The 12,844-nt window shown below is 41.1% G+C and overlaps 1 protein-coding gene across 1 annotated transcript in view; it reads left to right on the forward strand.

The window, feature by feature from the left end:
- Nucleotides 1-12,844, forward strand: part of LOC115098487 (cullin-associated NEDD8-dissociated protein 1-like) — a 257,944-nt gene that overhangs the window by 109,005 nt on the left and 136,095 nt on the right.

Genomic DNA, 12,844 nt, shown 5'->3' on the forward strand with positions numbered 1-12,844 from the left:
AGGACTTTTAAAGATGATTCCAAGGTTAAGGACTTAGGGAGTACTGTCCTTAGAGACAGAAAAATAGGGAAGTGGCTTTGGAGGGTGGGGGAGGAGTAGGAAATAATTTCCATCTCGGCTGTGTTAAATTTAAAGTAGTGACTAGAAATCGAGTCGGTGATGTCAGGCAAGCAGGCTGAAATTTGGGACTGGGTTCATGGTGAAATTCCTGGTATAGAGAGGTAGATCTGGGAGTTGTCTGCATAAAAATGGTACTAAAAGCCATAGGAGGAGATCAGAGCACCAAGGGAAGAAATACAGAGAGAAAAGAGAAGTGTCCAGGACTAAGCCTTGAGGCATACTGAACAGTAGTGGAATAGCATTTGATGAAGATGGGAGAGTTAAGGATTTATCTTTGTTCAGAGGATGAGTATATGGAAGAGAATTTTACTTATTTATTTATTTTTTATATACTGATGTTCCTGTATAATATACATATCACACCGGTTTACAAGGAACTGAAACTGTGGATACATTGAAACCAATTAACAATAAATTAAATAACATTAAAAAAGCATAAAAGGCGAAACATAACTGAGTTATATTGCTACACTGAACATATGTACAGGGGTGATAGGGGCCTGAGGATTGTAATGTCCTTGTATTCCTCGGGTCTTAGTTCTCCGGGAATGCTTGTGTGAAAAGCCACGTCTTTAGCTTTTTTTTTTTAAAGTCCTAGAACAGGGTTCTTGGCGCAGGTCCGGAGGGAGCGAATTCCAGAGTGGGGGACCCGCAGTGGAAAGAGGGAGTTTCCTCAGTGAGGTTTTTGCCGGCTGGGAGAGTAGCGTGTTCTTGTATGCACTTCTAATCGGTCTCTTAGTGCTGTGCTTCTGCAGTTGAAAAGTTAAGTTGAGAGGGGAGATGTTGTGCAGGGCCTTGTATCATCATTAGAGCTTTGAAGTGGATCCTGTATTTGATCGGCAGCCAGTGAAGGTGCTGTAGGATGGGGGTGATATGTTCCCTTTTTTTGGTGTTTGTCAGAATTCTGGCCATCGCGTTCAGGACCATCTGAAGAGGTTTGATGGTGCTGGCGGGAAGGCCCAACAGTAGTGAGTTGCAGTAATCCAGTTTCGGGAGGATGATCGATTGTAGAGCTAGGCGGAAGTCTCGGAAGTGTAAGAGTGGTTTAAACTTGCAGAGTTTACTGGGTTTTGGCTTATTTTTCAAAGAGCAGATCTGTCACATCCATTCAGCAGCAAGCTACCCTCCTTCATGTCACACCACCTTGATGTCAAGCGATATATGAAATTTTGCTTATATAGAGCTTCCACTTTTCATAAATATAAACTGTTCTATGTGGGGCAAATTTGCTTCTAAGACATCCATCACTAGGTAGTTAAAGAATTATATCTTAAAGGTCTACAAGTCTTTAATTTCTTGGGCCTAGATTTAGGAAGGGATCATGTTATTAGAGCAATGGCTAACACTCAGGTGCAGAGTGTAGATTAAGGTTGGGCAGACATTTTACACAGGACCATATTAGTGGTTCTTTACTGAACCAGAAGCCAAGGTGGGGACCTCCTTGTTGCTTGGTGGAGTCCACCTCATAGATTCAGTTGGGGAGAGGGAACTTGCATAAAAAATCTTTTGCCTGCCCTTGCACTTTGACTATTTTTTATTTTATTAAACATATGGGGGGATTCATTCATCATGATGGAAGAACATAAGGGTGGAAGAAGTCATTAAATCACAACCCATCACATGTTCCTGCTTAAGAAAATGTTGCTATGGAAGGGAAGACTGATCCTGACCTGCAGATAGTGAGCAGTTCTCTTTCCAGACCAATATTATTTGATGATGCCTCTTGGAACAGAATCCTAGAGCCGTGTCAGATTGAATGAAAAGCAGGTTCATCCAGAGATCCGAACAAGAACAACCCAAGGCAGCAGAACCACTTCTTCTCACAGCTCCTCAACCCAAAGTGCCTGCACAAGTCGTCCAGTCCCTCAGAGAGTGATTTGGACAAGGTTGCTCTCATCTCGCCACTTAAAGCTGATCTGAGATGTTCTCTTTCAGCCAAGCTTGGGGCTCTTCGTCTTATTTATTTTTAAATTGCTGTGGATCAAACTTCCGGGTTTTCCATCATTAGTCTTGCTTGTAGAATGGCAGTGGTTAGAAGTTAGGTCTGCATTGATTAAAAAAAAAAAAAATCCTAGAGTCAGCTATTCACAAGAAAAATAGATAGCGAATTAAGTATGAAGAAAAACATAAATAATATGATAAAAGGAGGTTATAACTACAATTTAAAAAAAATTAAAACCTCTAATGAACCCAGGTGTCTTCTGGACTGTTTTGCAAGCGTAAAATTTTTTTCTAAACTTGACTATTGTAATGCTTTACTCCTAGACCTACCTAATAATACTCTGACCGCTTCAATTACTGCAGAATGCAGCAGCTAGAGTGCTATCGGGTGTAAGAAAATATGATCACATTACACCATCACTTATAAATTTACACTGGCTTCCAGTAAAATTTAGGATTGAGTACAAAGTCCTTTGTTTGATTCATAAATCGTTATTTAATGATAAAATGGAATGGGCAAATGCTTTTCTTCACTTTTACACACCTCGGCATAATCTGAGATCAGCGAACAAAGGTCTGCTTTCAATACCAACAGTTAAAACGGCGCATTTGAACAAAGTAAGGGAAAGCATTTTCAATAGCTGGTCTTATACTCTGGAACTCAATTCCAACTGAGTTAGATTAGAGCCTAATTTTCAAAGATTTAAAAATTACACAAGCCTTTAGCAAACAGCTAACTGGTGAAATAGACTTTATTTTCCATTTTTAATTTTTTTTAATGCTTATTTTAAGTTTAATTTTACTCATAATTTTAGTTTTAAATTCTGAACTTTGATTATTGACTAAGAACATAAGAACATGCCATACTGGGTCAGACCAAGGGTCCATCAAGCCCATCATCCTATTTCCAACAGTGGCCAATCCAGGCCATAAGAACCTGGCAAGTACCCAAAAACTGTCTATCCAATGCTACTGTTGCTAGTAATAGCAATGGCTATTTTCTAAGGCAACTTAATAGCAGATAATGGACTTCTCCAAGAACTTATCCAATCCTTTTTTAAGCCCAGCTACACTAACTGCACTAACCACATCCCCTGGCAACAAATTCCAGGGTTTAATTGTGCATTTAGTGAAAAAGAATTTTCTCCAATTAGTTTTAAATGTGCTACATTCTAACTTCATAGAGTGCCCTCTAGTCCTTCTGTTATCTGAAAGAGTAAATAACCGATTCACATTTACCCATTCTAGACCTCTCATGACTTTAAACACCTCTATCATATCCCTCCTCAGTCGTCTCTTCTCCAAGCTGAACAGACCTAATCTCTTTAGTCTTTCCTCTTAGGGGAGCTGTTCCATTCCCTTTAACATTTTGGTCACCCTTCTCTGTACCTTCTCCATCGCAATTATATCTTTTTTGAGATGTGGCGACCAGAATTGTACACACTATTCAAGGTGCGGTCTCATCATGGAGCGAAACAGAGGCATTATGACATTTTGCGTTTTATTCACCATTCCCTTTCTAATAATTCCCAACATTCTGTTTGCTTTTTTGACTGCCGCAGCACACTGAACAGACTTTCAAAGTGTTATCCACTATAATGTTTAGATCTTTATTGGGTGGTATCTCCTATATGTAACTATAGCATGGGTTATTTTTCCCTATATGCATCACCTTGCACTTATCCACATTAAATTTCATCTGCCATTTGAATGCCCAGTTTTCCAGTCTCACAAGGTCTTCCTGCAATTTATTACAATCCGCTTGTGATTTAACTACTCTGAATAATTTTGTATCATCTGCAAATTTGATTACCTCACTCGTCTTATTCCTTTCCAGATCATTTATAAATATATACTCCTTGCTGTAACTATAAAGCCACTACAGATGTTACAGAACTCAGCGGCCAGGATTTTGACAAATACAAAAAAGAGGGATCACATCACTCCTATCCTTTATAACCTCCACTGGCTCCCCATCAAATATAGAATCATCTACAAAGTGCTAACCATCATGCACAAAAACCTACACAATCTCGCCCCACTCGATCTCACTTTCCAGGTTCGCCCTAAATATTCCACCAGACCTTTGAGAAGAGCATACCTAGGTACCCTCTTCGTCCCTCAAGCTAAAACATTGCTAAGAAAAAGGGCCTTTTCTACTGCAGGTCCATCTAACTGGAACACTCTCCCTCCTGACCTCCGACAAGAAACTTGCCCAATCTCCTTTAAGAAAAAACTTAAAACTTGGTTATTCAAGCTTGCTTTTCCAGAACCCTCTTGTTAGCTTAAAGCTTTCTCTCCATCTCTCGCTATACTTCTCTGTTTATTTCTCTCACGTATATGGTTTGATCTGTTATTAGTCTCTCTCATTTACCTAGGTTCCCTATGAAGAGACCCTCAGTCACTCTTTTGACTTTTCCTTCTATTTTATTACTTTTATTTATTTATTTTTATTTTTATTTCATTCCATTTTATTTTTTTCTTCCGCTTTTCTCCACTCCTTTTTCTACATATCTTCTTAGTTCCTTCTCCCTAACTAAGCCTAGTACAAGCACAACAAATATTGGATTATTCATTTGTTAGACTTTTATTACTTATGACCTTCATTACTATGTAATCCATTTCTTATTTTACCTTGATTACTATGTAATTCAAATTGTATACTTGGTTTTTCTTCTCTTTGACTGTTACTTAGTTGCTTAAATGTTCATTGTTCCATGTAATGCCGTCAGGCAAGTTATTGTTCTTTGTAAACCGGTTTGATTTGCATCTAATGTAGGAAGATCGGTATAAAAAACAAATAAATAAATAAATATAAAAAAGCATGGATCCCAGTACTGTTTTATTTACTGAGAAATGTTTAGTTAATGTAAAATCTGATATTGTATTTTGTATATTGTTTTAACTGAATTTTATATGCTGTATACTGTTATGATTGACATAACAGAATATTGGTATACAAAATAATATAAATAAGAGGAGAGAGTGTAGCATGGTGGAAGGAGACATTTGGAACTGCTGTGGGCCAGAAAACTTGGAACAGCCAAGGGCTGGAGAAAAGACACCACAGGTAGAAGTTTGCCTACACCTGGAGTAGAGGCTTTACTGATGAATGTCTACAAAGCAACTACTTGGAAATCAGTACATGCCTTCCCTAAGTCTTATGAGTGAGGAGAGACCTCTAAGTTTGTTGAGCCTGGTGGGTACTATATATCTGGCCCTTTATTGATAATGTGGAGGAGAAATGCAGAGGACAGTTTCCCAGAGTGTCAGTAATTCTAGTTTTCTTGGAAGTTGGCAACAGTGCCACACCCCTGGGAATCTTGCCCCTGTCTTCCCCTGCATTTCCCCTCTGAAGGTGTTAACGATGGGTGGTTCACAGGACAGTCCCGTGAGCCCACACTCACCCCAGATGGACCTGCTCAAATGCCATGGCCTCCATTTTGCAGCAGGATCACCACCATCGTGTTTCCTCCCATTTGTGCTGCGCCATCCCCTAGGCATGCACAGGCTCCCAGACCTTATTTATTTATAACTTTTATATACCGACATTCAGATGAATATCACATTGGTTTACATACAACTGGGAAGTCAAAAAAACTAGTAGAAAGGAAGAATAAAAAGTTACAATTAACAGGGAATCATAAGGAACTGGGTGAGAGAGCGGAACGGTCTAAGGGGCCAAGTCAAAGTGTTAGCAGGAAGAATACAGCAAAACTTAAAAACTTTGTTGCGATAGCAACTATATTACATAATATATTTACAAAACTGTATGACAGTCAAAAGCATTAGCTGTTGCAGCAAATTGTAGTGACAATGAATAATAGTTTGGGTTTACCAGAGATGGCTATAGGTAAGTTAGGTAGTGACAGGGTTAAATAGTTGTAGTTATGGAAACTGGAGTAATGGCAGAGCTTTCCAAACTTTTCATGTTGGTGACACACTTTTTAGACAAACATAATTTCACGACACAGTAATTCAGTCTACTAGCAAACCAGAGGTTAAAGGTTAAACGAACGAAACATATTTCAACAATTTATGTATGTTTCCTTAAATATATAGATAAATAAAATGTTTCACGACACAACCTATCTCATGAAAACCTTTCATTTATATTAAAAATATATAATAATCCAAGATTCATGTTATTGTTATAATTTGAGTAACAATAATAAAACAAATTGTCTGTCCCCCACACATTCATCTCTCCCCCCCCCCCCCCAAAGCATGTCTGGCTCCCACACTCATGTACCTCTTCTTTTTGATTGTTGCCAGTTAAGTGCTTCACTCCCTTCAGGGTTCAAGCCTGCCGTGCTGCATAAAACCTTCCAGAATCACCAGACCCTGTTGCTTGCAGTCAGTACTCTTCGTGGCCAGGCCTCATCGGCAGCAGCAGCCAATGACAGGGACAGCTGGCTCAAGTCCCACCCACCAAGTCCCAAAAAACACGGGTGACAGCAAAAATCGCCCAATAATAAGCAACCTACGAACTGAAAAAAAAAAAAAAAGCCCAAACTCGCGTCAGAGTTGACCGGGCTTGTGTGACACACCTGCACAATGCAGGCGACACATTAACGTGTTGCGACACACAGTTTGGAAAACTCTGCCTTATGGGTCCCACAATAGGCAACATTGTGGCGACCCCTTCTGATGTTAGACCTTGAAGCCTCGCTCCCACAGACTTCCAGCACCTCAGCAACAGGTCTCCTGCTATTAGTACATGTTGTTCCTGTTCTAGGCTCCTGTGTTCCAACGTGTTTGTTTGTCATGATTTCGCCTGCTGTGCAGCCTCACTGTGTAGCCTCACTGTGCCCTGATCCAAACCTCTTGACACCTCTCCACCAGCAGAGGCCTTCAGTGAGCTCTGTTGCGAGCAACACAAGCCATCTCTTCACTGGTTACCTGACTGAGCCTGTGGTACAGCCTCCCCTCCCCCAGGGATCCTCAACAAGCTTCATCTCTAGCTTTGCCAAACTCTGCCTTGCTGCTTGCACCATACCCAGGCTCCAGCCCCATTTAATCCTGCCTTGCCAAAACCAAGATGCTGTTACATCTGACCTGGCCATTATTATTTTGCTTTGTCTGTGGCCACTGGGCTGCCTTATTTCTTGCTCCTTTCCTTGTGACCTATCTAGGCCTTACCTTCCCTTGTGGCCTCCGGGCCTGCTACTATGCTAGATCTTGTTCTGTGGATTAATCAGACCTCTCATTGCTTAGTGGCCTCTGGGCCTTATTCCTAGCAGTCTATGGGCCTTCTGTGTTACTGCCATTGGACCTCAGTGTTCTCTGTTCTGCGTTGTCCTTTTCTATTCCTAACCTTGTCTGCTTTGTCTAAGTCCTGCCCTAGTCTGTTTTGTTCTGTCCTTGTCTGGTCTTGTGTCCTGTCCAGTCTACCGTATCCTTTCCCTGCTTTACCTTGCCCAAGCCTTTGTCTGTATCCAGTTCAGTCCCTGCTTTGTGTCCTCAGCCTGGTCCAGTCTCCAGTCCTCAGCTCCTTGCCTGTTCCAGTCTCCAGCCCTTGGTTCCTTTTCTGTACCTGTATCCAGATCTCTGCTTCTAGTGTGTCTCTGCCCACAACATCCAGCCTGAATCTGCCCTGCCTTGACTTGCTTAACTAGTCTGTCCTGTTAAGCTCTGCTGGCCCTCCAGAGCCCAAGGGCTCAAATTGCAGGGGAAGGGACTGGCTAGGCAGAAGATCAGACCAGCTTCCAAACATTATATTCAGCAGTTGTAGCCAAGTTCTGCTGGCCCCCAGAACCCGAGGGCTCAATCTGCAGGGGAGAGGGCTGGCTAGGCAGAAGATAGACCCAGCTCCTGCCCTATGGCCCTGCCCTGCTCCTGAGAAGGTATTTCCAGACCCCAGCCCTCATGATACTGTTCTTGCCTTGCCCAGCCCATTTCATCCAGCTTGTTGTCTCGTCCCAATTTAGACCAATGTCCCCTGTGTCTTCGTCCTTCTCTGGCCTGGTCTCTTGGTATCTACCTCATGCCTTGGACCTGACCACACTTGCCTGCTGCCTGGACCTGACCATGCTTGTCTGCTGCCTGCCCCGACCTTGGCCTTTCTCTGGCTTCTCCAGTCTGCTGCTTGTCCTGACCCTGGTGTGCCTTTGGACTCTTGTTCTATTTAGCGCCTCAGGGGACCGACTTAACTCCTGCCGGCCACCAGAACACACAGGTTCAACCTGCGGGAGAGGTGGCTGGTCCCATTGCCTGTCCCATTTCAGGGCGCATTCGCCAGCTGTTGGCATAGGCCTCGTAGGTTCACCTACAAGGCAGCATCAAATACACCACAGCACAAAGGGCTCACTTTCTCACCACTCTTCACAGGAGAGAGGCAGGTGGGGTGGTTGGGTAAGTGTGTCACAATCCTTTTCCCTTCTCACATCCCCTTCCCCCTCCCTTTACAGTTCCTCTACTTTTGGTGAGGCCTAGGGAACCCTACCAGCCTACTACTACTTATTTTTTATTTATTTATTTTAAAATTCTTATATACTGCTTGATTCAATAGGGGTAGGCCCAAGTGGGTTGCGATAAATTAACATACATACATAAAAATAAAATCAGGACAATCGCGTTATTAAAAGGAAAAGCGGAAGGAAGTAAAAAGAGATGGTTACTTAACTAAAGGCAAGCTTAAATAAGTTTTGAAGAGTTTCTTGAATTCTTTGTTAGAAGTAATTAATCTTAGATTATCAGGGAGGGAATTCCATAGAGAGAGGCCTGCTATTGAAAAGGCACAACGACTGGTCAAGCCTAGCAAAGCGAACTGTGGGGATTTCCAGTAAACTTTTGTCAGAGAATCACAAGTGTCTCGAAGGTTGATAAATTTGAAGCAGAGTACACTACCATACAAATGAGGAGTTGTGAATTAGGTTATGAATAATGGGAAGAATTTTATATTTGATATGGTAGGAAACTGGGAGCCAATGACGTGAACAAATGACCAAATAAATATGATCTCTGATTTTTGTGTTAGATAGGAGATGGGCAGTGGCATTTTGGACAAGTTGTAAAGGACATATGGAGGATTTGAGGAGGCCTAAGAATAAGGCATTGCAGTAATCAAAACCAGTGAATATTAAGGACTGAAGAATCATTCTGAAATAATGGTTTTAGGTTTTCAAGAGGCAAAGTTTAATAGAAAGAGGACTTTACTACATTGGAGATATGACTAGACATGGATAATTCAGAATCAATTAAAACTCTAAGATATTGGGATGGCCCAGTTGTCGATCATAAGATGAGGGCTGCAACAAGATAAAATAATTGTGGAGAGGTGTATTTCTGTTTTTAAGGTATTTAATTTAAGGTGGTTGTGAAATAATCATGTTTTAATAGATGAAATACAGAGAGCTACAAAGGATAAAGTAGAAGACCAAGAGTTGTTATAGGGGACAAAAACTGATTATCATCTGCATAGATTTTGAATGATAGACCTAGACAGTCTAAGAGGCAGCAAAGAGGTAGAAGGTAAATATTAAAGAGAAGCGCAAATAAAGCAGAACTTTGAGGAGCACTGGAGCAAACTGTGAACCAATCTAAGTAATAGGGTGAAATGTTGATCCTTTGATTTTTATTTTTATTTTTTTTCCTTTTCCCATGCATAATTAATGTTTAGTTTTCTATCTGTTCCATGTAAACCGATGTGATGTGCTAACGAACGTTGGTATAAAAAAACTTCAAATAAATTTCAGGATGATGTGATATAAATGAAGTAACCAATCTAGATTAAATGTCTGAAATATACCCTCTTTATTTAGTAATCATATAATGCCCGCAGTATGACCATCATACTAGGCGTCATCAGGATAAATGTGTATGACATTTATACATCTTCTGCCTTAATTTTAATCATCTGTCATGTTTTTTTTAAAAGATTTTTTAAGGAATTTTTCATTGCATTTAAAAACATATGACAATACTTCCAGACTTCTGAAAAAATTCAAAATGAACACTTATCTGAAAGTTTGAAGTTCTTGGCTGACTCAGTTGTTCCCTTTAGTGCCTAGATATTCCCGACATGGGGCCGTGTTTCGAACACATTGTTTTGTCATCACTTCCGGCACTCACAGCTATCCTTCCATTATGTCAATTGACCGAGCTTCACCCTGAGGAAGAACAATGTGTATTGCAGACGTGTTATGATTACTGAATGAAGAGGGTTATACTTCAGACAATTCATCTAGATTGGTTTACTTCATTTATGTCACATATAGTCTTCAAAGGATCGACATTTCACCCTATTACTCGGATTGGTTCACAGTTTGTTCCTGTGCTCCCCAAAGTTCCACTTTATATGCGCTTCTCTTTAATATTTTCCTTCTATCTCTTTGCTGCCTCTTAGATGGTCTAGGTCTATCATTCAAAATCTATGCAGATCATTTTTTTGCCCCCTATAAAAACTAATGTATTTACAAAACAAAAAAAAGCCTCCTTCAAGGCATCCTTTAGCAAGTTGGACTCTGAGGCAACCCTTGTTCTGGACTCTGATTTGCTTGAGCATCCTGAAATCCATTGACTGCAGATGGCTCCATCCACAGACATTTAGGGCTCTTGTCAACCTGAATACATCAAAAGGGAGGAGTTGTTGCGTCTAGATCCCAATTGTATTGATGCAATGAGACTGACAAGGCCAGAACTATGCAGAAACTGCTAAAGGCTGGACATTTGACAAGGGGCTATGCAGCAAGCACATAAAAATAATGATTAACCAGTAGTTTAATGCTCAAGAAGGTTAGGATTGCATAAGTTTAGCTGCACTTGTAATTAACGAATATTAATGAGTAAAGTACTACAATTCTGCTTTTTCTTAGCCAATCAGCACGATGACGCAGTTCCTCTTTTTCTACATATATATAAAGAGAAACCAATTAACGAGAGTATAGAAAACTATCATTTATAGGATAATTCTCAATGCTTTACCGTATATGTAAAAAGCAGAAGTGAGAAAGTATATTTAGAGTTGAATTGTAACTGTGCAGCCAGGCATTGCTTCCTGAACTTTTTGTGACAGTAAGCCTCTGTGTACACACAAAGCTAGATTTTAAAAAGCACATGCATACATCCATGTGCGCAGTTCCTGGCGCCTCCACATGGACACGCTGATTTTATAACATGCACATGTTGCGCGCGTTATAAAATGCAATTCCGTCGTGCACATAAGAAGATAAGAAATTGCCATGCTGGGTCCATCAAGGATTCATCAAGCCCAGCATCCTGTTTCCAACAGAGGCAAACCAAGCCACAAGAACCTGTGCCGGATTTTAATATCTGCTCTTATGCGGGCTGGTGGCCTCTTGCGAGCGCGGGGGCTGGGGTTTAAAAAAAATATTGCACGCTATGACGCGAGTGGGCCTTTCCCGATTCTCTCCCAGTCTGCTCCAATTAGTAAGTTTTTGTGCACTGCTTGCCAGCACGTGCTTACCCGGAGCAGGGCTTAATGACTGCTGTCCTGGTCGGCCCCTGGCCCGCCCCTTTCACCAAGCCCGGCACGTCTGCATGTATTGGGAGCTATGCGCAAGGCCGGGCCGTTTTTAAAATGCCCTCGGCGCGCACATGGCCTAGTCACACATATATCCCCCTCTGTGCATGCACGCTTTTTAAAATTAGGGCTATATTGAATAAGGAGAAGTAGTTTGATCACTTGTTCTGGGTTCAGACTGTGCACACTGGCATTCTGCCCACGGACTCTGACCTAGGGGGCTAATCTCACTGAGGTCTATACTGGGAGCTATCTGAGGAAGCTTATCACCTGCATGTACATAGGACTATTCCTCAGGGGCTTACCCAATATAAAACACACACTATACTGGGATTATACCTTGGGGGCTGGAACCCAGGAGCTTATTCCCTATTACAAATAGCCATTAGGAATGTAAGTTTAGGTGATATGAGGAGGGATAGAACAAATAAAATCGATCATATAGAAGTAATAGTAGTTAAGTTATATGTAATATTGCCACGATATTCTCTCTATCTATCTATATCTATATCTATCTTGTATGTTTCCAAAGGATTAGCTGTGCTATAACATCCTGAAGTGCACATTCCCTCTCTTTTAGCTGTTATTACTCCTTTTACGCTAAATGCTTGGGAAAAGCGGCGATGTTAACTCCTGAGTTCTTATCGGTTTCAGGCAAAGCTGTGTGGCCTTCACTTTCTCTCAGGCTTTAGTATAAGTTTAATTGCTTGCTTTCTTATCATAGACCTACTGGAATATGTAAAACACTCTTGCCTATTCAAAAGCATTTCACAGTGCAAAACAGTAAATATGAGTTCACTCAGAGGTTGACCTGTGGCCTTCAAACTAGTCTGTGTCTGGGTGAGAGCATTGAATCCATACGGCTCAACTTCCACATCATTCTCAGCCAAAGTAACAAAAAAAGGACTCCAACACTGCTATGAGATGGACGTCTGATTTGATTATTTTTACAGTAAGTCTCAACATGGTTTGCTATATAACATTGGTTCCTCAGGGAATTTAGAGCGATGCCAGATGTCTCAAACTTTATTCAACAGCCAGAATTGTATCACTTAACCTTGCTTAGTAAGCTTAACCCAAAAGGTCCTTAAGATCAACTTCAATCAACCAAGGTGTGCACAATAATCTTATCCCAGTTCATTCACTGCTGTTTCCTATAGATGCCACAGAGATGAGACAGTGCTGGCATCTGGCTGATCATTAAAATGATCTGAATCAGTATGGCTCCTCCTACTATTCTAACATTTCAAAAATTGGGACTACCCTCTTTTTCGGATCTGGATAAGAAAAGGTTAAAAG

Source organism: Rhinatrema bivittatum, chromosome 9, assembly GCF_901001135.1.
Source record: "Rhinatrema bivittatum chromosome 9, aRhiBiv1.1, whole genome shotgun sequence".
Taxonomy (NCBI): domain Eukaryota; kingdom Metazoa; phylum Chordata; class Amphibia; order Gymnophiona; family Rhinatrematidae; genus Rhinatrema; species Rhinatrema bivittatum.